At 52.2% G+C, this 14,306-nt stretch overlaps 28 non-coding genes across 28 annotated transcripts; all 28 read left to right on the plus strand.

The window, feature by feature from the left end:
- Positions 1–1,228: 1,228 nt before the first annotated feature.
- On the plus strand, positions 1,229–1,302 carry trnat-ugu. Its single transcript has one exon. It is a non-coding gene; the product is annotated as a tRNA-Thr (tRNA).
- A 439-nt stretch (positions 1,303–1,741) lies between these two features.
- Positions 1,742–1,831, plus strand: trnar-ucu. The gene is given in 2 exon segments: positions 1,742–1,778; positions 1,796–1,831. It is a non-coding gene; the product is annotated as a tRNA-Arg (tRNA).
- A 246-nt stretch (positions 1,832–2,077) lies between these two features.
- trnat-agu lies at positions 2,078–2,151 on the plus strand. The gene has a single exon. It is a non-coding gene; the product is annotated as a tRNA-Thr (tRNA).
- Positions 2,152–2,536: 385 nt separating this feature from the next.
- On the plus strand, positions 2,537–2,610 carry trnat-ugu. The gene has a single exon. It is a non-coding gene; the product is annotated as a tRNA-Thr (tRNA).
- Positions 2,611–2,983: 373 nt separating this feature from the next.
- On the plus strand, positions 2,984–3,057 carry trnat-ugu. The gene has a single exon. It is a non-coding gene; the product is annotated as a tRNA-Thr (tRNA).
- A 437-nt stretch (positions 3,058–3,494) lies between these two features.
- Positions 3,495–3,584, plus strand: trnar-ucu. Its single transcript is given in 2 exon segments — positions 3,495–3,531; positions 3,549–3,584. It is a non-coding gene; the product is annotated as a tRNA-Arg (tRNA).
- Positions 3,585–3,801: 217 nt separating this feature from the next.
- trnat-agu lies at positions 3,802–3,875 on the plus strand. The gene has a single exon. It is a non-coding gene; the product is annotated as a tRNA-Thr (tRNA).
- A 390-nt stretch (positions 3,876–4,265) lies between these two features.
- Positions 4,266–4,339, plus strand: trnat-ugu. The gene has a single exon. It is a non-coding gene; the product is annotated as a tRNA-Thr (tRNA).
- A 373-nt stretch (positions 4,340–4,712) lies between these two features.
- Positions 4,713–4,786, plus strand: trnat-ugu. The gene has a single exon. It is a non-coding gene; the product is annotated as a tRNA-Thr (tRNA).
- A 436-nt stretch (positions 4,787–5,222) lies between these two features.
- On the plus strand, positions 5,223–5,312 carry trnar-ucu. The gene is given in 2 exon segments: positions 5,223–5,259; positions 5,277–5,312. It is a non-coding gene; the product is annotated as a tRNA-Arg (tRNA).
- Positions 5,313–5,531: 219 nt separating this feature from the next.
- Positions 5,532–5,605, plus strand: trnat-agu. The gene has a single exon. It is a non-coding gene; the product is annotated as a tRNA-Thr (tRNA).
- Positions 5,606–5,993: 388 nt separating this feature from the next.
- On the plus strand, positions 5,994–6,067 carry trnat-cgu. Its single transcript has one exon. It is a non-coding gene; the product is annotated as a tRNA-Thr (tRNA).
- Positions 6,068–6,441: 374 nt separating this feature from the next.
- On the plus strand, positions 6,442–6,515 carry trnat-ugu. Its single transcript has one exon. It is a non-coding gene; the product is annotated as a tRNA-Thr (tRNA).
- Positions 6,516–6,949: 434 nt separating this feature from the next.
- trnar-ucu lies at positions 6,950–7,039 on the plus strand. The gene is given in 2 exon segments: positions 6,950–6,986; positions 7,004–7,039. It is a non-coding gene; the product is annotated as a tRNA-Arg (tRNA).
- Positions 7,040–7,257: 218 nt separating this feature from the next.
- trnat-agu lies at positions 7,258–7,331 on the plus strand. Its single transcript has one exon. It is a non-coding gene; the product is annotated as a tRNA-Thr (tRNA).
- A 391-nt stretch (positions 7,332–7,722) lies between these two features.
- Positions 7,723–7,796, plus strand: trnat-cgu. Its single transcript has one exon. It is a non-coding gene; the product is annotated as a tRNA-Thr (tRNA).
- Positions 7,797–8,234: 438 nt separating this feature from the next.
- trnar-ucu lies at positions 8,235–8,324 on the plus strand. Its single transcript is given in 2 exon segments — positions 8,235–8,271; positions 8,289–8,324. It is a non-coding gene; the product is annotated as a tRNA-Arg (tRNA).
- Positions 8,325–8,543: 219 nt separating this feature from the next.
- On the plus strand, positions 8,544–8,617 carry trnat-agu. The gene has a single exon. It is a non-coding gene; the product is annotated as a tRNA-Thr (tRNA).
- An 838-nt stretch (positions 8,618–9,455) lies between these two features.
- Positions 9,456–9,529, plus strand: trnat-ugu. The gene has a single exon. It is a non-coding gene; the product is annotated as a tRNA-Thr (tRNA).
- Positions 9,530–9,967: 438 nt separating this feature from the next.
- trnar-ucu lies at positions 9,968–10,057 on the plus strand. The gene is given in 2 exon segments: positions 9,968–10,004; positions 10,022–10,057. It is a non-coding gene; the product is annotated as a tRNA-Arg (tRNA).
- Positions 10,058–10,275: 218 nt separating this feature from the next.
- Positions 10,276–10,349, plus strand: trnat-agu. Its single transcript has one exon. It is a non-coding gene; the product is annotated as a tRNA-Thr (tRNA).
- Positions 10,350–10,740: 391 nt separating this feature from the next.
- trnat-cgu lies at positions 10,741–10,815 on the plus strand. Its single transcript has one exon. It is a non-coding gene; the product is annotated as a tRNA-Thr (tRNA).
- Positions 10,816–11,193: 378 nt separating this feature from the next.
- trnat-ugu lies at positions 11,194–11,267 on the plus strand. The gene has a single exon. It is a non-coding gene; the product is annotated as a tRNA-Thr (tRNA).
- Positions 11,268–11,704: 437 nt separating this feature from the next.
- trnar-ucu lies at positions 11,705–11,794 on the plus strand. The gene is given in 2 exon segments: positions 11,705–11,741; positions 11,759–11,794. It is a non-coding gene; the product is annotated as a tRNA-Arg (tRNA).
- Positions 11,795–12,012: 218 nt separating this feature from the next.
- trnat-agu lies at positions 12,013–12,086 on the plus strand. The gene has a single exon. It is a non-coding gene; the product is annotated as a tRNA-Thr (tRNA).
- A 392-nt stretch (positions 12,087–12,478) lies between these two features.
- trnat-cgu lies at positions 12,479–12,552 on the plus strand. The gene has a single exon. It is a non-coding gene; the product is annotated as a tRNA-Thr (tRNA).
- A 377-nt stretch (positions 12,553–12,929) lies between these two features.
- On the plus strand, positions 12,930–13,003 carry trnat-ugu. The gene has a single exon. It is a non-coding gene; the product is annotated as a tRNA-Thr (tRNA).
- A 434-nt stretch (positions 13,004–13,437) lies between these two features.
- On the plus strand, positions 13,438–13,527 carry trnar-ucu. Its single transcript is given in 2 exon segments — positions 13,438–13,474; positions 13,492–13,527. It is a non-coding gene; the product is annotated as a tRNA-Arg (tRNA).
- Positions 13,528–14,306: the final 779 nt, after the last annotated feature.

The following is a 14,306-nucleotide window of genomic DNA, read 5'->3' on the forward strand; positions in this document are numbered from 1 at the left end:
GCAACAATAAATGCAGCCTCCGGGTGAGTAGACTGTTGTTTACTGATGGCTGCATGAAGTTCGTTCATAGCAAGCTTGGCATCAGCATCGGGTGGAATATAAGCAGCAGTTATGATGGTGGATGTGAACTCCCGAGGCAGATAAAACGGTCTACTCTTAACCATGAGAAACTCTAGGTTGGCTGAGCAGTGTCTCCCAACGATAACAGAGTTTGTGCACCAAGCATTGTTAATATAAATGCACAATCCCCCGCCTCTGGTCTTACCGGAGTCATCCGCCGTTCTGTCTGCCCGGAATGTGTGGTGTCCAGCTATGCTGATAGCATGGTCTGGTATACTGCTGTTTAGCCATGTTTCGGTGAAGATCATGACATTGCAGTTCTGAAGTTTTTTGTTGTCTCTGATGCGGAGTCGAATCTCGTCCATTTTGTTCGCCAGTGACCGTACATTGGCAAGGAAAATGCTGGGTAAAGAGAGCCGATGTGGTGTTAGCTTTAGCTTAGCTCTTAGCCCTCCGCGCTTCCCCCGCCTTTGTTTACGATCGCGCCGCCGTCTTCGAGCACTTCCGCCCGGCCGGGAAGAGCGCTCAGCCTCGGTAGTTCTGACGATCTCCGGGACGAGTTGAAGGTTGCCGTTAAAACTGTCTGAAAATGATGAACCAATATCCAAAAGCTCATGTCGGGTGTACGATGTAAAGGCACTGCTGTTCTGCACGAACAGACCCGAAAAGAGCAGATAAAATACTGCAAAACTGCAGAAACTGGAGAGACGCTGAGCCTCGCGATGTGTACGCGCCGCCATCTTGGTCTTAATTCACCAGAGCAAAGAGGTTCAGTCGCTTAGCTGGTCAATGTCCCTATCTTAATATCCCGGATTGGCAAGGGCAGCATGTAGTTTCACAAGGGTGAATCCATGTCTTCGACCGGGTGCCATGACTTAGCTGGATAAAGCAAGTCACGACAAACTGGTAAATGGGAGGTCCTGAGTACAAATCACATCTGAGTCTCTGGCAGGGTTGTAGAATCGTCTTCGAGAGTGTGGCTTGAATTCCAGCAGTGCCTTTGGTGGGGCTGGAGCACCATCAGTGAAAGTGTGGCTTTTCTTTCCTGAAGTGAAATGCAAACGACGGTAGCAAAAAGAGGGCCGGGGCAACAGGCAGTTGCTCCATTGCGCCACCCCTCAGCTGCTAACAAACAATACTAGCCAAGGCAAAGTGCCAAAAGAAGCAAGGTGCCGTGGCTTAGCTGGTCAAAGCGCCTGTCTTGTAAACAGGAGATCCTGGGTTCGAATCCCAGCGGTGCCTGCAGGGGGCTCTGGCAATCACCTTAGGCAGTGTGGCTTTTCTTTCCTGAAACGGAATGCAAACGGCGGGAGTTTCAGTAGGCCGATTCACCAATGCGCCACTCATCAGCTGCTGCAAAAAAAATACTGGCCAGGGCGAATGGGTGATAGCAGGAGAATAGGGTGGCTTGTGAAGAGACACAAATCCCAGCTGAGCCTTTCTGCATTCTGAAAGCCCTCACAAGCGAGAATTCAGTATCGCTGGAGCAATGGACTTCTACTCTGACAGATGAGGAGATTCACAGGTTGTGGCTATATCAAGGATAGCGCGGCATGCAAATGAGGTGCCATGGCTTAGCTGGTCAAAGTGCCTGTCTTGTAAAAAGCTGAAATCAAGCGACCTTGCTTTCAGTAGGCTGCTTTGCTAAAACCTTCACATGGCTCAGCAAGCCATGACAACAGGCTCTGTGGCGCAATGGATAGCGCATTGGACTTCTAGACTGCTACATGAGGTGATTCAAAGGTTGTGGGTTCGAGTCCCACCAGAGTCGTTTCCTTTTGCCTTTCTTAAGGCCGCTCGGCCAACAAACACCGAGACTTCCTGACCACCCTGATTCAGCTGTCATGAAAACATTGCTCTGTGGCCTCTGTTTCGGACAGGAAGGCGACCTCACATCGATTGGACCGAGACAAGCTGTGAAGTAGGAGCTGCAATTCCGTCTCCAAACCATCCTTTCTGACTTCGCAACATTTTCAAGCAGTCCAGCTCTGCATGCTGTGCTCAGCACAAGCCCACAGGCGCTGTGGCTTAGTTGGTTAAAGCGCCTGTCTAGTAAACAGGAGATCCTGGGTTCGAATCCCAGCAGTGCCTTCCTTGTCCACTCATCTGGTCAGGATTCAACCTTCAGCTCCCTTTTCCAAGGTAGCGCGACCTTCTGATGCACCACAGCAAAGAGGTGCCGTGGCTTGTCAACCTTCCTATCTTGAGATTCTGGGTTGGCCAGGGCAGCATGTAGTTTCACCAGGGTGAATTCATGTCTACGACCGGTGCCGTGACTTAGCTGGATAAAGCACCTGTCTGGTCAACGGGAGGTCCTGAGTACAAATCCCATCGGAGTCTCGGGCAGGGTTGTACAATCGTCTTCGAGAGTGTGGCTTTAATTTCCAAAAGCGGAACAGCAGGCAGTTTCTCCTGTGTGCCACCCACCAGTTGCTGACAAAGCACACTGGCCGGGGCAAACGCACAGCTCTGCAAGGGTGCCGTGGCTTAGTTGGTCAAAGCGCCTGTTTTGTAAACAGGAGATCCTGGGTTCAAATCCCAGCGGTACCTTTATTGGGGTGGTAGCATCACGTTGGAGAGCGTGGCTTTTCTTTCCTGAAGCTGAGTGCAAATGGGTGGGAGTTTCAGTAGGCCATTTCACCAGTGTGCCGCTTATCAACTGCTGCCAAAAAACACTGGCCAGGGACGAATGCATGACTGCAGCAGGGAGCTGTGGCTTGGAAAACGGAGTTCTTGGCTTCGAAAGTCCAGCGGTGCCTTTGGTGGGGCTGGAGCACCATCAAAGAAAGTGTGGCTTTTCTTTCCTGAAGTGAAATGCAAACGACGGTAGCAAAGAGGGCCGGGCAACAGGCAGTTGCTCCATTGCGCCACCCTCAGCTGCTTACAAACAATACTAGCCAAGGCAAAGTGCCAGAAGAAGCGAGGTGCCGTGGCTTAGCTGGTCAAAGCGCCTGTCTTGTAAACAGGAGATCCTGGGTTCGAATCCCAGCGGTGCCTGCAGGGGGCTCTAGCAATCACCTTAGGCAGTGTGGCTTTTCTTTCCTGAAACGGAATGCAAACGGCGGGAGTTTCAGTAGGCCGATTCACCAGTGCGCCACTCATCAGCTGCTGCAAAAACACTGGCCAGGGCGAATGGGTGATAGCAGGAGGATAGGGTGGCTTGTGAAGAGGCACAAATCCCAGCTGAGCCTTTCTGCATTCTGAAAGCCCTCACAAGCGAGAATTCAGTATCGCTGGAGCAATGGACTTCTACTCTGACAGATGAGGAGATTCACAGGTTGTGGCTATATCAAGGATAGCGCGGCATGCAAATGAGGTGCCATGGCTTAGCTGGTCAAAGTGCCTGTCTTGTAAAAAAGCTGAAATCAAGCGACCTTGCTTTCAGTAGGCTGCTTTGCTAAAACCTTCACATGGCTCGGCGAGCCGTGACAACAGGCTCTGTGGCGCAATGGATAGCGCATTGGACTTCTAGACTGCCACATGAGGTGATTCAAAGGTTGTGGGTTCGAGTCCCACCAGAGTCGTTTCTTTTGCCTTTCTTAAGGCCGCTCGCCAACAAACACCGAGACTTCCTGACCACCCTGATTCAGCTGTCATGAAAACATTGCTCTGTGGCCTCTGTTTCGGACAGGAAGGCGACCTCACATCGATTGGACCGAGACAAGCTGTGAAGTAGGAGCTGCAATTCCGTTTCCAAACCATCCTTTCTGACATCGCAACATTGCTCAGCACAAGCCCACAGGCGCTGTGGCTTAGTTGGTTAAAGCGCCTGTCTAGTAAACAGGAGATCCTGGGTTCGAATCCCAGCAGTGCCTTCCTTGTTCACTCATCTGTCGCTGGTCAGGATTCAACCTTCAGCTCCCTTTTCCAAGATAGCGCGACCTTCTGATGCACCACAGCAAAGAGGTGCCGTGGCTTGTCAACCTTCCTATCTTGAGATTCTGGGTTGGCCAGGGCAGCATGTAGTTTCACCAGGGTGAATCCATGTCTACGACCGGGTGCCGTGACTTAGCTGGATAAAGCACCTGTCTGGTCAACGGGAGGTCCTGAGTACAAATCCCATCGGAGTCTCGGGCAGGGTTGTAGAATCGTCTTCGAGAGTGTGGCTTTAATTTCCAAAAGCGAACAGCAGGCAGTTTCTCCTGTGTGCCACCCACCAGTTGCTGACAAAGCACACTGGCCGGGCAAACGCACAGCTCTGCAAGGGTGCCGTGGCTTAGTTGGTCAAAGCGCCTGTTTTGTAAACAGGAGATCCTGGGTTCAAATCCCAGCGGTACCTTTATTGGGGTGGTAGCATCACGTTGGAGAGCGTGGCTTTTCTTTCCTGAAGCTGAGTGCAAATGGGTGGGAGTTTCAGTAGGCCATTTCACCAGTGTGCCGCTTATCAACTGCTGCCAAAAACACTGGCCAGGGACGAATGCATGACTGCAGCAGGGAGCTGTGGCTTGGAAAACGGAGTTCTTGGCTTCAAATTCCAGCGGTGCCTTTGGTGGGGCTGGAGCACCATCAAAGAAAGTGTGGCTTTTCTTTCCTGAAGTGAAATGCAAACGACGGTAGCAAAAGAGGGCCGGGGCAACAGGCAGTTGCTCCATTGCGCCACCCTCAGCTGCTTACAAACAATACTAGCCAAGGCAAAGTGCCAGAAGAAGCGAGGTGCCGTGGCTTAGCTGGTCAAAGCGCCTGTCTTGTAAACAGGAGATCCTGGGTTCGAATCCCAGCGGTGCCTGCAGGGGCTCTAGCAATCACCTTAGGCAGTGTGGCTTTTCTTTCCTGAAACGGAATGCAAACGGCGGGAGTTTCAGTAGGCCGATTCACCAGTGCGCCACTCATCAGCTGCTGCAAAAAACACTGGCCAGGGCGAATGGGTGATAGCAGGAGGATAGGGTGGCTTGTGAAGAGGCACAAATCCCAGCTGAGCCTTTCTGCATTCTGAAAGCCCTCACAAGCGAGAATTCAGTATCGCTGGAGCAATGGACTTCTACTCTGACAGATGAGGAGATTCACAGGTTGTGGCTATATCAAGGATAGCGCGGCATGCAAATGAGGTGCCATGGCTTAGCTGGTCAAAGTGCCTGTCTTGTAAAAAGCTGAAATCAAGCGACCTTGCTTTCAGTAGGCTGCTTTGCTAAAACCTTCACATGGCTCGGCGAGCCGTGACAACAGGCTCTGTGGCGCAATGGATAGCGCATTGGACTTCTAGACTGCCACATGAGGTGATTCAAAGGTTGTGGGTTCGAGTCCCACCAGAGTCGTTTCATTTTCCCTTTCTTAAGGCCGCTCGGCCAACAAACACCGAGACTTCCTGACCACCCTGATTCAGCTGTCATGAAAACATTGCTCTGTGGCCTCTGTTTCGGACAGGAAGGCGACCTCACATCGATTGGACCGAGACAAGCTGTGAAGTAGGAGCTGCAATTCCGTTTCCAAACCATCCTTTCTGACTTCGCAACATTGCTCAGCACAAGCCCACAGGCGCTGTGGCTTAGTTGGTTAAAGCGCCTGTCTAGTAAACAGGAGATCCTGGGTTCGAATCCCAGCAGTGCCTTCCTTGTTCACTCATCTGTCGCTGGTCAGGATTCAACCTTCAGCTCCTTTTCCAAGATAGCGCGACCTTCTGATGCACCACAGCAAAGAGGTGCCGTGGCTTGTCAACCTTCCTATCTTGAGATTCTGGGTTGGCCAGGGCAGCATGTAGTTTCACCAGGGTGAATCCATGTCTCGACCGGGTGCCGTGACTTAGCTGGATAAAGCACCTGTCTGGTCAACGGGAGGTCCTGAGTACAAATCCCATCGGAGTCTCGGGCAGGGTTGTAGAATCGTCTTCGAGAGTGTGGCTTTAATTTCCAAAAGCGGAACAGCAGGCAGTTTCTCCTGTGTACCACCCACCAGTTGCTGACAAAGCACACTGGCGGGCAAACGCACAGCTCTGCAAGGGTGCCGTGGCTTAGTTGGTCAAAGCGCCTGTTTCGTAAACAGGAGATCCTGGGTTCAAATCCCAGCGGTACCTTTATTGGGGTGGTAGCATCACGTTGGAGAGCGTGGCTTTTCTTTCCTGAAGCTGAGTGCAAATGGGTGGGAGTTTCAGTAGGCCATTTCACCAGTGTGCCGCTTATCAACTGCTGCCAAAAAACACTGGCCAGGGACGAATGCATGACTGCAGCAGGGAGCTGTGGCTTGGAAAACGGAGTTCTTGGCTTCAAATTCCAGCGGTGCCTTTGGTGGGGCTGGAGCACCATCAAAGAAAGTGTGGCTTTTCTTTCCTGAAGTGAAATGCAAACGACGGTAGCAAAAAGAGGGCCGGGCAACAGGCAGTTGCTCCATTGCGCCACCCTCAGCTGCTAACAAACAATACTAGCCAAGGCAAAGTGCCAGAAGAAGCGAGGTGCCGTGGCTTAGCTGGTCAGAGCGCCTGTCTTGTAAACAGGAGATCCTGGGTTCGAATCCCAGCGGTGCCTGCAGGGGCCTCTAGCAATTACCTTAGGCAGTGTGGCTTTTCTTTCCTGAAACGGAATGCAAACGGCGGGATTTTCAGTAGGCCGATTCACCAGTGCGCCACTCATCAGCTGCTGCAAAAACACTGGCCAGGGCGAATGGGTGATAGCAGGAGGATAGGGTGGCTTGTGAAGAGGCACAAATCCCAGCTGAGCCTTTCTGCATTCTGAAAGCCCTCACAAGCGAGAATTCAGTATCGCTGGAGCAATGGACTTCTACTCTGACAGATGAGGAGATTCACAGGTTGTGGCTATATCAAGGATAGCGCGCATGCAAATGAGGTGCCATGGCTTAGCTGGTCAAAGTGCCTGTCTTGTAAAAAGCTGAAATCAAGCGACCTTGCTTTCAGTAGGCTGCTTTGCTAAAACCTTCACATGGCTCGCGAGCCGTGACAACAGGCTCTGTGGCGCAATGGATAGCGCATTGGACTTCTAGACTGCCACATGAGGTGATTCAAAGGTTGTGGGTTCGAGTCCCACCAGAGTCGCTTTCATTTTGCCTTTCGTAAGGCCGCCGCCAACAAACACCGAGACTTCCTGACCACCCTGATTCAGCTGTCATGAAAACATTGCTCTGTGGCCTCTGTTTCGGACAGGAAGGCGACCTCACATCGATTGGACCGAGACAAGCTGTGAAGTAGGAGCTGCAATTCCGCTTCCAAACCATCCTTTCTGACATCGCAACATTGCTCAGCACAAGCCCACAGGCGCTGTGGCTTAGTTGGTTAAAGCGCCTGTCTAGTAAACAGGAGATCCTGGGTTCGAATCCCAGCAGTGCCTTCCTTGTTCACTCATCTGTCGCTGGTCAGGATTCAACCTTCAGCTCCTTTTCCAAGATAGCGCGACCTTCTGATGCACCACAGCAAAGAGGTGCCGTGGCTTGTCAACCTTCCTATCTTGAGATTCTGGGTTGGCCAGGGCAGCATGTAGTTTCACCAGGGTGAATCCATGTCTACGACCGGGTGCCGTGACTTAGCTGGATAAAGCACCTGTCTGGTCAACGGGAGGTCCTGAGTACAAATCCCATCGGAGTCTCGGGCAGGGTTGTAGAATCGTCTTCGAGAGTGTGGCTTTAATTTCCAAAAGCGGAACAGCAGGCAGTTTCTCCTGTGTGCCACCCACCAGTTGCTGACAAAGCACACTGGCCGGGGCAAACGCACAGGTCTACAAGGGTGCCGTGGCTTAGTTGGTCAAAGCGCCTGTTTCGTAAACAGGAGATCCTGGGTTCGAATCCCAGCGGTGCCTGCAGGGGGCTCTAGCAATCACCTTAGGCAGTGTGGCTTTTCTTTCCTGAAACGGAATGCAAACGGCGGGAGTTTCAGTAGGCCGATTCACCAGTGCGCCACTCATCAGCTGCTGCAAAAAAACACTGGCCAGGGCGAATGGGTGATAGCAGGAGGATAGGGTGGCTTGTGAAGAGGCACAAATCCCAGCTGAGCCTTTCTGCATTCTGAAAGCCCTCACAAGCGAGAATTCAGTATCGCTGGAGCAATGGACTTCTACTCTGACAGATGAGGAGATTCACAGGTTGTGGCTATATCAAGGATAGCGCGGCATGCAAATGAGGTGCCATGGCTTAGCTGGTCAAAGTGCCTGTCTTGTAAAAAGCTGAAATCAAGCGACCTTGCTTTCAGTAGGCTGCTTTGCTAAAACCTTCACATGGCTCGGCGAGCCGTGACAACAGGCTCTGTGGCGCAATGGATAGCGCATTGGACTTCTAGACTGCCACATGAGGTGATTCAAAGGTTGTGGGTTCGAGTCCCACCAGAGTCGTTTCATTTTTGCCTTTCTTAAGGCCGCTCGCCAACAAACACCGAGACTTCCTGACCACCCTGATTCAGCTGTCATGAAAACATTGCTCTGTGGCCTCTGTTTCGGACAGGAAGGCGACCTCACATCGATTGGACCGAGACAAGCTGTGAAGTAGGAGCTGCAATTCCGTTTCCAAACCATCCTTTCTGACTTCGCAACATTGCTCAGCACAAGCCCACAGGCGCTGTGGCTTAGTTGGTTAAAGCGCCTGTCTAGTAAACAGGAGATCCTGGGTTCGAATCCCAGCAGTGCCTTCCTTGTTCACTCATCTGTCGCTGGTCAGGATTCAACCTTCAGCTCCCTTTTCCAAGATAGCGACCTTCTGATGCACCACAGCAAAGAGGTGCCGTGGCTTGTCAACCTTCCTATCTTGAGATTCTGGGTTGGCCAGGGCAGCATGTAGTTTCACCAGGGTGAATCCATGTCTACGACCGGGTGCCGTGACTTAGCTGGATAAAGCACCTGTCTGGTCAACGGGAGGTCCTGAGTACAAATCCCATCGGAGTCTCGGGCAGGGTTGTAGAATCGTCTTGAGAGTGTGTGGCTTAATTTCCAAAAGCGGAACAGCAGGCAGTTTCTCCTGTGTGCCACCCACCAGTTGCTGACAAAGCACACTGGCCGGGGCAAACGCACAGCTCTGCAAGGGTGCCGTGGCTTAGTTGGTCAAAGCGCCTGTTTCCGTAAACAGGAGATCCTGGGTTCAAATCCCAGCGGTACCTTTATTGGGGTGGTAGCATCACGTTGGAGAGCGTGGCTTTTCTTTCCTGAAGCTGAGTGCAAATGGGTGGGAGTTTCAGTAGGCCATTTCACCAGTGTGCCGCTTATCAACTGCTGCCAAAAAACACTGGCCAGGGACGAATGCATGACTGCAGCAGGGAGCTGTGGCTTGGAAAACGGAGTTCTTGGCTTCAAATTCCAGCGGTGCCTTTGGTGGGGCTGGAGCACCATCAAAGAAAGTGTGGCTTTTCTTTCCTGAAGTGAAATGCAAACGACGGTAGCAAAAAGGGCCGGGCAACAGGCAGTTGCTCCATTGCGCCACCCCTCAGCTGCTAACAAACAATACTAGCCAAGGCAAAGTGCCAGAAGAAGCGAGGTGCCGTGGCTTAGCTGGTCAAAGCGCCTGTCTTGTAAACAGGAGATCCTGGGTTCGAATCCCAGCGGTGCCTGCAGGGGGCTCTAGCAATCACCTTAGGCAGTGTGGCTTTTCTTTCCTGAAACGGAATGCAAACGGCGGGAGTTTCAGTAGGCCGATTCACCAGTGCGCCACTCATCAGCTGCTGCAAAAAAACACTGGCCAGGGCGAATGGGTGATAGCAGGAGGATAGGGTGGCTTGTGAAGAGGCACAAATCCCAGCTGAGCCTTTCTGCATTCTGAAAGCCCTCACAAGCGAGAATTCAGTATCGCTGGAGCAATGGACTTCTACTCTGACAGATGAGGAGATTCACAGGTTGTGGCTATATCAAGGATAGCGCGGCATGCAAATGAGGTGCCATGGCTTAGCTGGTCAAAGTGCCTGTCTTGTAAAAAGCTGAAATCAAGCGACCTTGCTTTCAGTAGGCTGCTTTGCTAAAACCTTCACATGGCTCGGCGAGCCGTGACAACAGGCTCTGTGGCGCAATGGATAGCGCATTGGACTTCTAGACTGCCACATGAGGTGATTCAAAGGTTGTGGGTTCGAGTCCCACCAGAGTCGTTTCATTTTGCCTTTCTTAAGGCCGCTCGCCAACAAACACCGAGACTTCCTGACCACCCTGATTCAGCTGTCATGAAAACATTGCTCTGTGGCCTCTTTTTCGGACAGGAAGGCGACCTCACATCGATTGGACCGAGACAAGCTGTGAAGTAGGAGCTGCAATTCCGTTTCCAAACCATCCTTTCTGACTTCGCAACATTGCTCAGCACAAGCCCACAGGCGCTGTGGCTTAGTTGGTTAAAGCGCCTGTCTAGTAAACAGGAGATCCTGGGTTCGAATCCCAGCAGTGCCTTCCTTGTTCACTCATCTGTCGCTGGTCAGGATTCAACCTTCAGCTCCCTTTTCCAAGATAGCGCGACCTTCTGATGCACCACAGCAAAGAGGGGCCGTGGCTTGTCAACCTTCCTATCTTGAGATTCTGGGTTGGCCAGGGCAGCATGTAGTTTCACCAGGGTGAATCCATGTCTACGACCGGGTGCCGTGACTTAGCTGGATAAAGCACCTGTCTGGTCAACGGGAGGTCCTGAGTACAAATCCCATCGGAGTCTCGGGCAGGGTTGTAGAATCGTCTTCGAGAGTGTGGCTTTAATTTCCAAAAGCGGAACAGCAGGCAGTTTCTCCTGTGTGCCACCCACCAGTTGCTGACAAAGCACACTGGCCGGGGCAAACGCACAGGTCTACAAGGTTGCCGTGGCTTAGTTGGTCAAAGCGCCTGTTTCGTAAACAGGAGATCCTGGTTTCAAATCCCAGCGGTACCTTTATTGGGGTGGTAGCATCACGTTGGAGAGCGTGGCTTTTCTTTCCTGAAGCTGAGTGCAAATGGGTGGGAGTTTCAGTAGGCCATTTCACCAGTGTGCCGCTTATCAACTGCTGCCAAAAAACACTGGCCAGGGACGAATGCATGACTGCAGCAGGGAGCTGTGGCTTGGAAAACGGAGTTCTTGGCTTCGAAATTCCAGCGGTGCCTTTGGTGGGGCTGGAGCACCATCAAAGAAAGTGTGGCTTTTCTTTCCTGAAGTGAAATGCAAACGACGGTAGCAAAAAGAGGGCCAAGGGCAACAGGCAGTTGCTCCATTGCGCCACCCCTCAGCTGCTAACAAACAATACTAGCCAAGGCAAAGTGCCAGAAGAAGCGAGGTGCCGTGGCTTAGCTGGTCAAAGCGCCTGTCATGTAAACAGGAGATCCTGGGTTCGAATCCCATCGGTGCCTGCAGGGGGCTCTAGCAATCACCTTAGGCAGTGTGGCTTTTCTTTCCTGAAACGGAATGCAAACGGCGGGAGTTTCAGTAGGCCGATTCACCAGTGCGCCACTCATCAGCTGCTGCAAAAAAACACTGGCCAGGGCGAATGGGTGATAGCAGGAGGATAGGGTGGCTTGTGAAGAGGCACAAATCCCAGCTGAGCCTTTCTGCATTCTGAAAGCCCTCACAAGCGAGAATTCAGTATCGCTGGAGCAATGGACTTCTACTCTGACAGATGAGGAGATTCACAGGTTGTGGCTATATCAAGGATAGCGCGGCATGCAAATGAGGTGCCATGGCTTAGCTGGTCAAAGTGCCTGTCTTGTAAAAGCTGAAATCAAGCGACCTTGCTTTCAGTAGGCTGCTTTGCTAAAACCTTCACATGGCTCAGCGAGCCGTGACAACAGGCTCTGTGGCGCAATGGATAGCGCATTGGACTTCTAGACTGCCACATGAGGTGATTCAAAGGTTGTGGGTTCGAGTCCAACCAGAGTCGTTTCATTTTGCCTTTCTTAAGGCCGCTCGGCCAACAAACACCGAGACTTCCTGACCACCATGATTCAGCTGTCATAAAAACATTGCTCTGTGGCCTCTGTTTCGGACAGGAAGGCGACCTCACATCGATTGGACCGAGACAAGCTGTGAAGTAGGAGCTGCAATTCCGTTTCAAACCATCCTTTCTGACTTCGCAACATTGCTCAGCACAAGCCCACAGGCGCTGTGGCTTAGTTGGTTAAAGCGCCTGTCTAGTAAACAGGAGATCCTGGGTTCGAATCCCAGCAGTGCCTTCCTTGTTCACTCATCTGTCGCTGGTCAGGATTCAACCTTCAGCTCCCTTTTCCAAGATAGCGCGACCTTCTGATGCACCACAGCAAAGAGGTGCCGTGGCTTGTCAACCTTCCTATCTTGAGATTCTGGGTTGGCCAGGGCAGCATGTAGTTTCACCAGGGTGAATCCATGTCTATGACCGGGTGCCGTGACTTAGCTGGATAAAGCACCTGTCTGGTCAACGGGAGGTCCTGAGTACAAATCCCATCGGAGTCTCGGGCAGGGTTGTAGAATCGTCTTCGAGAGTGTGGCTTTAATTTCCAAAAGCGGAACAGCAGGCAGTTTCTCCTGTGTGCCACCCACCAGTTGCTGACAAAGCACACTGGCCGGGGCAAACGCACAGCTCTACAAGGGTGCCGTGGCTTAGTTGGTCAAAGCGCCTGTTTCGTAAACAGGAGATCCTGGGTTCAAATCCCAGCGGTACCTTTATTGGGGTGGTAGCATCACGTTGGAGAGCGTGGCTTTTCTTTCCTGAAGCTGAGTGCAAATGGGTGGGAGTTCCAGTAGGCCATTTCACCAGTGTGCCGCTTATCAACTGCTGCCAAAAAACACTGGCCAGGGACGAATGCATGACTGCAGCAGGGAGCTGTGGCTTGGAAAACGGAGTTCTTGGCTTCGAAATTCCAGCGGTGCCTTTGGTGGGGCTGGAGCACCATCAAAGAAAGTGTGGCTTTTCTTTCCTGAAGTGAAATGCAAACGACGGTAGCAAAAAGAGGGCCGGGGCAACAGGCAGTTGCTCCATTGCGCCACCCCTCAGCTGCTAACAAACAATACTAGCCAATGCAAAGTGCCAGAAGAAGCGAGGTGCCGTGGCTTAGCTGGTCAAAGCGCCTGTCTTGTAAACAGGAGATCCTGGGTTCGAATCTCAGCGGTGCCTGCAGGGGCTCTAGCAATCACCTTAGGCAGTGTGGCTTTTCTTTCCTGAAACGGAATGCAAACGGCGGGAGTTTCAGTAGGCCGATTCACCAGTGCGCCACTCATCAGCTGCTGCAAAAACACTGGCCAGGGCGAATGGGTGATAGCAGGAGGATAGGGTGGCTTGTGAAGAGGCACAAATCCCAGCTGAGCCTTTCTGCATTCTGAAAGCCCTCACAGCGAGAATTCAGTATCGCTGGAGCAATGGACTTCTACTCTGACAGATGAGGAGATTCACAGGTTGTGGCTATATCAAGGATAGCGCGGCATGCAAATGAGGTGCAATGGCTTAGCTGGTCAAAGTGCCTGTCTTGTAAAAAGCTGAAATCAAGCGACCTTGCTTTCAGTAGGCTGCTTTGCTAAAACCTTCACATGGCTCGGCGAGCCGTGACAACAGGCTCTGTGGCGCAATGGATAGCGCATTGGACTTCTAGACTGCCACATGAGGTGATTCAAAGGTTGTGGGTTCGAGTCCCACCAGAGTCGTTTCATTTTGCCTTTCTTAAGGCCGCTCGGCCAACAAACACCGAGACTTCCTGACCACCCTGATTCAGCTGTCATGAAAACATTGCTCTGTGGCCTCTGTTTCGGACAGGAAGGCGACCTCACATCGATTGGACCGAGACAATGTGGACCTGAATGTGGAGAAGACAAAGGAGATTGTTGTGGACTTCAGGAGAGCGCACACCCAGCATGCTCCGCTGATCATCGACGGTGCTGTAGTGGAGAGGGTGAACAGCACCAAGTTCCTGGGTGTGCACATATCTGAAGACCTATCATGGAGTCACAACACCGCATCACTGGCCAAAAAAGCCCATCAGCGCCTGTACTTTCTCCGTAAACTGAAAAGAGCAAAAGCCCCACCCCCCATCATGCAGAACTTCTACAGAGGCACCATCGAGAGCATCCTGTCCAGCTGCATCACGGTGTGGCACGGAGCCTGCACCGTGTCCTGCCGTAACACACTGCAGCGCATCGTGAGAGCTGCTGAGAAAATCATTGGTGTCTCTCTCCCCTCTCTCTTGGACATTTTCAACGTTCGTCTCACACGAAAAAAGCCACCAGGATAGCAGGAGACCCCACCCACCCATCCCACTGCCTCTTCAACCTGCTGCCGTCGGGAAGAGATGCGGAGTCTCTCAGCCAGAACCAGCAGGCTCAGGGACAGTTTCATCCACCAGGCGGTCAGGAGACTCAACTCCCTACCTGTTCTGCCTTCACTCACCTCTATCTCTGGCCCCTGCCTCAGGCCTCAGACCTCAGAC

Source organism: Puntigrus tetrazona, unplaced genomic scaffold, assembly GCF_018831695.1.
Source record: "Puntigrus tetrazona isolate hp1 unplaced genomic scaffold, ASM1883169v1 S000000472, whole genome shotgun sequence".
Classification (NCBI taxonomy): domain Eukaryota; kingdom Metazoa; phylum Chordata; class Actinopteri; order Cypriniformes; family Cyprinidae; genus Puntigrus; species Puntigrus tetrazona.